Source organism: Propithecus coquereli, unplaced genomic scaffold (genome assembly GCF_000956105.1).
Source record: "Propithecus coquereli isolate 6110/MARCELLA unplaced genomic scaffold, Pcoq_1.0 Scaffold201, whole genome shotgun sequence".
Lineage (NCBI taxonomy): Eukaryota > Metazoa > Chordata > Mammalia > Primates > Indriidae > Propithecus > Propithecus coquereli.
This window is the reverse complement of record NW_012145079.1, coordinates 3,218,423-3,227,352: the sequence shown is the minus strand read 5'-3', so window position 1 is coordinate 3,227,352 and position 8,930 is coordinate 3,218,423. Positions and strand designations below refer to the sequence as shown.

General features: G+C 40.6%; 1 protein-coding gene across 6 annotated transcripts in view; it reads right to left on the bottom strand.

Annotated features, from left to right (window-relative positions):
* The window catches only part of TRPC4 (transient receptor potential cation channel, subfamily C, member 4), a 242,636-nt gene extending 239,517 nt beyond the window's left edge, over window positions 1-3,119 (bottom strand). For 5 of the 6 annotated variants that reach the window (XM_012643822.1, XM_012643824.1, XM_012643825.1 and 2 more), the window contains exon 1: window positions 2,291-2,498. The gene's annotated coding sequence lies outside the window, so the exon portion shown is untranslated. Of the gene's footprint in view, window positions 1-2,290 lie in introns of all 6 variants that reach the window. The other variant, XM_012643823.1, reaches the window with a different exon arrangement.
* Between the last annotated feature and the right edge of the window lie 5,811 nt (window positions 3,120-8,930).

Genomic DNA, 8,930 nt, shown 5'->3' with positions numbered 1-8,930 from the left:
GATGAAATAACTTTTTAGTTCTATAAATGGCTGTAGCTCTCCATGGAGTTTAAGTGAGAAAGAAAGTTTGAAAGACGTGTACTGAACAAGACATTCAAATTTCCCCTAATCAGAAAGAAAAACAGCATTGCTTCTGTTATTTACTAGTTATGTAAAGTATGACTTGATTAAGGTTATGTTATATGGAAAGTTATTTGGTCTCTTACTATTGTAATAAGTCAAATGACTATAAAATTCATATAGAATTTTAATTTTGTCTTAGTCTTCTTTGTGCATTTTGACCTTGACCTTCTGGAAATAAGTGCAACAGAAAAATAAACACTATAAAAATTACAAAATTTTAAAGCTTACAAGTAATAAAAATCTATTATACCTCGTATCTTGAGAACCATGACTAAGCAAGTAAATTGAAATTTATCTTATTTTTCAAAGTCAGAGACTTTCAGACATTGTCAATGTTTGACAGGTTGTACTAGAGAGACATGTCTGCTGTCTCTGTCTAGCTTAGCTACTTTACGCTTCAATGAGTGTTCGTGTTCCTTTAAGTTCTTACTGAGGATGAAGAACTTTTCTAAATTTGTAATTGCAAATCTTTCCATCATGATTTGTCTAACTATAAAGTTATTCCCTCAGTGAATATTAAGCACCTCTTGTGTATCAATCTCATCAACCTGTTGGTATTTCTCTTTGAGCCTTTCTTGGCATAAATCTGTCTTCAGTCCAACCTCAAGTGCAGCAGAGTACTTGAGTTCTGATCACAGCTCCATGGAAAGGCAGCTGATCTCCAGCTGGATGCTCTCTTATTTATAAACAATTAAGTGCTTTCCTTCTTTTCACCTGTGCTAATCTTTATTAATCCAAGATATTTGCATAAAATACTTTGATAAAACACATTTCACTTCTACTAACGGGACGCTTTACATTAACAACTGTATTAATTCATAAGTATAGTTTTTACAGTGCTTCTTTAACGATGTCTTACTGAATTTTAATTCTGAGTTTCTGATATAGTTATCCCTATATCTTATTGCTTTTTTCCACTTAAATATTGAAGAAAGGTGTGTCCTGTTCTACACTCCAGGTGAATAGAAGTAGGCCTTACAAATGTAAGTTGAAATAGCAAACCGTAACACAGGGATGAAGATTTCCATGTTTTAACATATCCACCCACTCTTACTCTCACTATCTAATTCAGAGTTTTACCTAAAAAAAAAAAACCCTCCAGCAAACCTTATTTCTTAAAGAATTTATAATTTGCTATATGCTGTGATTATGTACCATGAAAAAAAACAAATTATATGAGCTCTGACAGAGTATTTTTTTTCTTTTTAAGTTTTACAAGTCTGTTCTAATTTTTTTTTTTAAATAAAACAACTAAAGCTTGCTTCTGTCTCCTCCCACTCCTTTGGCTTGGTGCTTACTCCTTAAGCAACTTGCTGTATTTTATAGCTGTGGAATTTCACTGGGAAGGGCCTCCCTGAGGAACCATGTGAACAAGGATACACCATAGTGGATGCACCATAGTGAATGCAAGCAGACAAGATAAGAGGACCCTTTTCTCAGCTCTCGAGAACCCTCCACGCCTTTCCTGTATTCTCTTGTCTCTAGTCACAAAAGGCAGCTGAGCTCACAGCTGGAACAACAAGTTGTGCAGTGAATCTCAGCGATTTACCCAAGTAGCAAACAGGGTCATTGGCTTAATTGGCACCTCGGTTGCCAGGCGAACTAGGAATCACCAGACTGGGTCCAGCAACACCGATAAAAGTGTTTCTGTTTCTTGACAGAGGATGAAAATGACGCAGAGGGTAATCGAGCGACAGGATACCGATCACTTTCCTTCCTTCGTTCCCCCAGTTTAGGTGCCAGAGAGCCAAGGGATTACTTATAGATGCCCAGGGGACCCCAAGATCTCCATTTCCCCCCAATGCATAAAAGTCTGAAAACAGCCACATCCCCCAGCACCACGGCGTGGCTGCAGCTCCTTTGTTTACCATATAAGTCACACCGGGGGTTCACTCGTCGCCCTATCCCCGGAGCGGTGAAGGACTGAGAAGCACCCCCAAACTCCCGCTCAGCTCGGGTCAAGCACAGACAGCTTCACAAATCTTTTCCTGAGCCTTGAAGAGAAACCGTGCAGCCGGAGCCTCTTGAACTCGTAACCCCCCAGGGATATCCGCCTCCCAGAAGGGAGCCAGCTTCCCAGGCAGCTTAAGAAACTTAACCGAGATCCCAGGAAGGAGGCGAGGTGTAGCTCCAGTGAAATGGAGCTCTGAGGCGACATCCTCTTTACCTGCAAAGTTGCAATCTTCCGGCTGAAGTGATCGGATCCAAGGACGGACGGCACCGCCGTTATGCCGGGTGAGAGCACGCCCGGCAAATTCCGATGGGATTTCCTTAGTCGCTGCAGAGTTTTGGAGCATTCCAAGGAAAACGCACGAAGCCGGAGCCCACGCAGCTGGCACCAAACTGGGCGGAGTGAGGATGCTCTGAAGGCGAAGCCATTGGAGGCGGGGGAGGAGCGGGCCGGGAGGGGGCGGTGAGAGCCAGGGGAGGAGAACCTCTCCCACCCCCGCCCCCACCGATGCCTCTGGATAAAGTTAAGAGTTCCCACGGCTGATAGCTGGTGAGCCCAGAGGAAGGCACCCCGCCCTCCGTTCCTGGCGGCTGCCTGGTTGGGGGTCCACACAGACCACGCTCGAAAGGGACGGTCCGGGAAGATGCGCCTCCCACGCACCACTCTGCGTGGCCTTGGAGGGGACCCACGCGCCGGCAGCAGCTGACGCTCAGTCCCCAGCTCGGCCGCCCCCGAATAGCCCCCACCACCCCGGGCCGACTGCTTGAGGTCAGCCAGTGGGCAGAGGAGCTCACCACAAGCCAGCTGTCATCCAACCAAGTCAGTGGCGAGAACCCGCCCCGCGGTCCTGGATGCAAGGCAGACACACCTCCAGGCTTCAGGCGGGCTCTGCAGGGGGTGCTGGACTTCGGTTCGCGCCGGGAGCCGGCTTCTGGACGCCCTGCTCCCACCCTAGTAAACAAGCACGCATGCGGCCGGTCGCCCGACAGGAAAAAAGTAACCCCCAGCAACTCTCAGAGCTTCCCCCGCTCCCGCTCCTCCGGGCTCCTGGCACCCCCTCTCCCGTCCTCAAGGTGTCAGACTTCCCCAGCTAGAGCGGGAGGATGCGACTTGCCACTAGTGTCAACAATCGAGGCGGTCGCAATGAATAGATGACGAGCCACAGAGTTCCAACCACCCCCATCCTGCTCGGTCTTTCCAACAGACGTAGGAAATCAGCAACTTTTCAAAGACTGAAACCCAAGACACCAGCCGGCCCGAGAGCGCGAGGTTGGGCAGCGGCAGGTGATCTGCGTGTGCGTGTGCGTTACCGGCATCCGCGCGCCAAGATCGCGATTTCAAGATAGAGGTTATCTCTCGGCCAATCTCTTATTTTCACACACCAAAATAAGATTAAAATGCAGACAGGAAATACAGACGGTATTGGCAAAGTTGGCAATAACTTACTCGCTGCAACTGCGACGCGGTGATTCCCAGCTTGTCACTCTCGCAGGCTTGTTAGGTCACGACCCCATAACCCAGAGTAGGACTGCGAGTCCAGTTGTAAAATAGTGGCGCCCTTGCGGAATCTTAGCTAGCGATTGCGCGCCTCGCGACCCTTCCTGTCTACTTGATTTCCTCTATTTTCCGAAAGCTCTGGGGTGAGCTGCCGGTCGCCAATTGCATCCCAGCAGATGCCTGCTTCGCGCTTGTGCAACAGATTAGTGGCAACCTCCTGTCCCCGTCCCAGCCTCGCGTTGTGCCTCTGGGAAGCTGTGCTGTGCCGACTGCAAGGAAGACCAATTTTTTCCCATGGAATATTACCCAATGAATATAAACCGGCAAACCGGCACCCATACTCAGACTCCAAAGCACAAAATTAAAGAATTTCCTCCTTTGCTATCTCCCTCTACCCCCTTCACAGTTCACATGAGGTTTTTTTTTTTTTTATCCTTAACAGTTTTTACATGGGTAAAGAGAATATCACTAGAGATTACCCACTGGGGTGATGGAACATTCTGCTTTTTTCTTTTAAATCTCTTTTCTTATATTTTAATGTATCTTCTCCCTAGATAACTGCCCTTCTCAGGGATTTATCCCTAGCTAAGCTTCACCCTTATTCTAAATTTCTAGGAGCACTAACTAAATACTGAGTAGCCTCCAAAATACTGAGGTCCACTGAGACAAGCCTGGCTCCTACAATGCCTCTCTGGAAAACAAAGGACAGAACAGAACAACAAAAGGATTTCTTTCCTCCCCTGAGTCTCTTTTTACTCTTTATCACAAAAATATATTAGCATCACATTTTTTACTTTTCTTAAGGTTAAACTATGGCTTTTTAAAATATGCAAAACACATCTATCAGTAGACATGGTAATACACTTTATAATAAATTTAAGTCCACTTTCTAACAAGGCAGGGGAGGCTATATATATGTGTATGTATATGGAAATCTATTTTATGTAATGTAAGTATTTTTGTACTTTGTCATGAAATAACCTACTTTCTCATTAATGATCAATAAATAAGAAACAAAAAATGAAACTGAAATGTATTGATAATGTTTCTTCTCAGCGTGAAAAACAAAATTCTGCATAATGTGTTTGAATGCTACATATGTGTTTGAATGTGTATCTTTGAAGATAAACACCTCCCTGGTAGATAGAATTCCACATACTCTGATGAGTGTGAGTTTTTATAATACATTTTAAAAATACATGCTAAATGAGAGTGGATCAGTGATAACACGTACCCATTGTTTGGAGATGATGAACTTTACTTTGCAACCTTACCACCTGCACCAAATTAAATACCTCTCCTTCCCCTCTTAGGATCTGTTCTTTACAGCAAATGTCATCTCTACCATTTCAGGGGAGAGATTTTACCAAGATCCCCTAATTTGTTATTTTTCCCATAAGAAAGGTGCCTATGAATCTACAGTAAATACAAAGTAGAAAAGAACAGCAAGGACAGCTTTATACAAGTCAGCCATCTGAGCAGGCTGTGTTCCCATGGAAAGAAGAATTTCTATTGATCATTAGGCCTCCGTTTCAACAGTTTCATGTGATTATTGATTGCTGATCTCATGTCACCTAAAAAATGATTAGCAATTACAGAAAAATTGTGTGAAATCCGTTTAAACATTCCAGTGAACTGCATATACTGCAATAACTGCAGTCCAAAGAAATGTTTGTTTTTAACAATTAAAAAATATAAAGTTGGCATCATTCCACAAACCTGCATTCCACTTAAAATGCAATTCATTGAAGTCTAAGAAATTTACAATAAAATATTATATGCCATCTGGAATTTATTTTTAGTACCTTATTATCATCATGATTATTATTTTGCCTTTCTTTTTTTCTATTTCAGAGTATTACGGGGGTACAAATGTTTTGGTTACATAAATTGCTTTTGTACAGTTTGAGTCAAAGTTATAAGTGTGCCCATCACCCAGATAGTGTGCATGGTGCCCGTTAGGTGTTATTTTTAGTACCTTATTAAAGAAAATAAGAAAGTGTTCTTGGTCTGAAATTAGCAAGAGACAAGTGACCCAGGAAATGATAGCAGTAAAACAATTCTCTGTAATGCCTATTCATAGTTGAAATATATCATGGAACTGGATCACAATTGTTTTAGGAACACAATTTTCAATTTACTTATAAAAATTATTCTTCCATTAGGAGTTGATATGTAATATCCGTGAAACACTTTCTTCCAAAGCTGTTGCCTCAGGCTTATAACAGATACTAGTGTTTGGAAAATTTAATTATGCACATGTATCACTACCAGCATTTTACATGACGGTAAGGCATCGGTGTATGACGCCATTATCAAGTATATGATAATGGCCTTTTCTGATCTTAGGCAAAATTGGGAAATAGGTGAACATTGTCTTTGAAGCCCATGTGCGTATCTTCTACCTTTGTGTCCAGGACTTTCCCGCATTCTGAACAAGGGCTCACCAGAGGCCCCTGAATGAAGGGCCTCTACCTCCCTTTGCCTTTTAGATGTAGCTCCTGCTCCAGATTTTTGCATACGCTGTTTTGCCATCAGTTGTAACTAGGCTTTGCTCTAATCTGCATGGACCATGTTATACACACAGCTTTTTACCTACTTTTAAAAATTTAATATTTTCTATTGTCAAATTTTCTTCAAAAATGTTAATTTTAATGAATCACTATACGTACCTATGAAATACTTAAGTATCTTCAAGTTTTGAAAATGGGATTGTTTTTATACTATTATTCCCTATTGGAAGACTTTGTTGAAAACCTTTTTTGCATACATTTTTGTCTGTACATCTGATTGTATTCTCAGAATAGATTCCTAGAATTACAGCCATGTGTCAAGATGCAGGAATATTTTAAAGCACATGATATATGCTACAAGGGAGCTTGTTTTATGGAACTCTCATCAACATGGAGAATACTGCATCTTTTTTCCCTCTTTTCTTTCTTTACTTCTGCTGACTTGCTATTTGAAAAAATAATGGCACCTCAATTTAATGAATTATATTACTAGAAAAGGTGAGTGTTATATTTTTCTGCTATGCTGTTTATTTCTTTCTTGTGAGTTTATATACTTTTTCAATACTTACAAAAATTTTAGTGCTTTTTCCCTCATTTGGTTTATAATAGCTCTTAATATATTAACATTAATGCCTTCCCATATTTACAGAAGATACTTCTCTATTTTTGTTGATTGTTAAATTTGGGAGTAATGTTAATTTTTCTTACAAATGTTAAACTCACATTTTTTCCAAAGTGATTTCTTTTAGTACTCTAATGTTTCTAAAATCTTTTTTCCTCCCATGTTCATTTATTTTTTTTGATTTTTTATTTAATTATTTTATTTTCTAATGCAATTGTTTAGTCATTAATTTCATGGACCCTGGAGTCATGTTACCTATGTTTGAAATCCCAGTCTCAACATTGAATCAATAAATACTTATGGAGTTTGTTTAAATATTTATGGAGTCTACATTTAAATAGTTTGTAGAGTGCAAAGTATTGTGATAGGCACTTAGTGTACATTGGTGAGCAAAACAGATAAGCTTCTGTAGAACTTATATTTTGAGGAAGATATCCAAAAAATAGTACATATGTTAAATAAGTCAATTATGTGCACTATTAGAAGGTGGTTAAAAGAACAGGGGATGGACATTAGAAGTGCTGGTGGGAGCCAATGATGATGGAGGATTGCAATTTTAACAAGTTGTCAGGGTAGCCTTCATTAATCTGTAGACATTTGAGCAAAGATTTGGAGGTTAGGGGGCAGGTTCTGGGGATTACCTGGGGGAGAAGTGTTCCAAGGGGAGGAGTAACATGCGCTGACTTATATTTTAAAGGATTATTCTTGCTATTATAGGGAGGATAGGCTGTGGGAAGCACAGGTAGAAGCAGAGAGAAAAGTCAGGGGGTACTGAAACAAACCAGGAAATGTGGTGTTGACCAACTTGTAGGAAGTGCAGGCAGTTTCCAGGTCCAGTCTGAAAACAGATCCAACAAATTTTCCGAAATGTTCATATGCAGGTTGTGAGTAAGACGAGTTAAGGATGCTATGAGATTTTTGGCTTAAGTATGAAGGTGACCCTGAGTAAAGGATATTCTGCATGGAGAAGACAGGGGTTGGGATCCATTTGTATGAGGAAGATTAGGAATTCACTGGTAGACATGTTAAGACTGAGATGGCTATCAGAACTCCTATAAGCTGCATGATCTTGGATAATGTTACTTAACCTCCACGTACCGTGCTTTTCTTATCTGTAAAAGAGTGAAATAATTGTTTCTATCTCATAGACTTGTTATGAGGACCAAATAATTTTTATGTGTAAAGCACTTACCACAGTGATCAACACAGAGTATGCCATGTGTGTGTTTTGGCTCATTATTATTGTTACATTTAATTTCAATACATTTGGGGATCATTTAAACATGCATTATCTAGTAAAGATCTATTTCTCTTTTACAAAATAGAACCAGAAAATAATGAATTAATTCTTCCTTTACACACTGATTGATGATGTCATACCTTCATCATAAACCACAGTCTACTGCCAATGCCTCTTTCTGAGCTTTCTATTCTGTTCCATTGATACCCCTATTTTTATGAATTAGCCCCAAATGGCCTGTTTCATTCTCTATCCTTTTAGGTTTTGTTCAATTCCTAATCACTGCAGCTGGGAGGCTGGGTTTCCATCAGTTCCCAATATTTAAATGGGTACAGCTAGTGACAGCCATTATTGGGAGCGTGAAATGAGCTGATACATGTAAAGTGCATGCAGCAAGGATGAGCACATAGTTGTGCTCAATAAATATTACCTACGGTCAGCATTATTAGTACTCATCACAGAATGAGGCTCTTTTGGCCCTAAGATGCAGTAATTATTTACCCTCTCATCCAGTCTGGTGGTCCATCCCATATGGTACTTGAAAGACTTCTATCCTAAGCATGGGCTACGTATCTCAGCACTCTGTTCTCCACTCCAACGTGGAGACATTTCATGGCATACAGCTCACGGTTATTAATGACTCTCTTCCACAAACTCTTGGAAGTTGCAATATCTTCCTAGATCTAGAATGGAAATACTATTGGAGGACCAGAAAGAGATATTTGGCTGCCCCAAACAGCAAAACTAGTAGAGGTGCAGAAGACCACTTTCCTGGTGGATGATTAATATATACTAATGCAGATAATGTATACTAATTTTTAAAAAAGAAAGAGATAATGGAGATGGTCAAAGAACCTTTCTACTGATCATAGCAAAGCAGGTGTGCACCATTCTTAAAGCAATGCACTGGTGTAATATCAATTTTGTTTTACTATCTATGTTGCATTATGTTTGAACTTAATGGAAACCCTTCCACATTCTGGG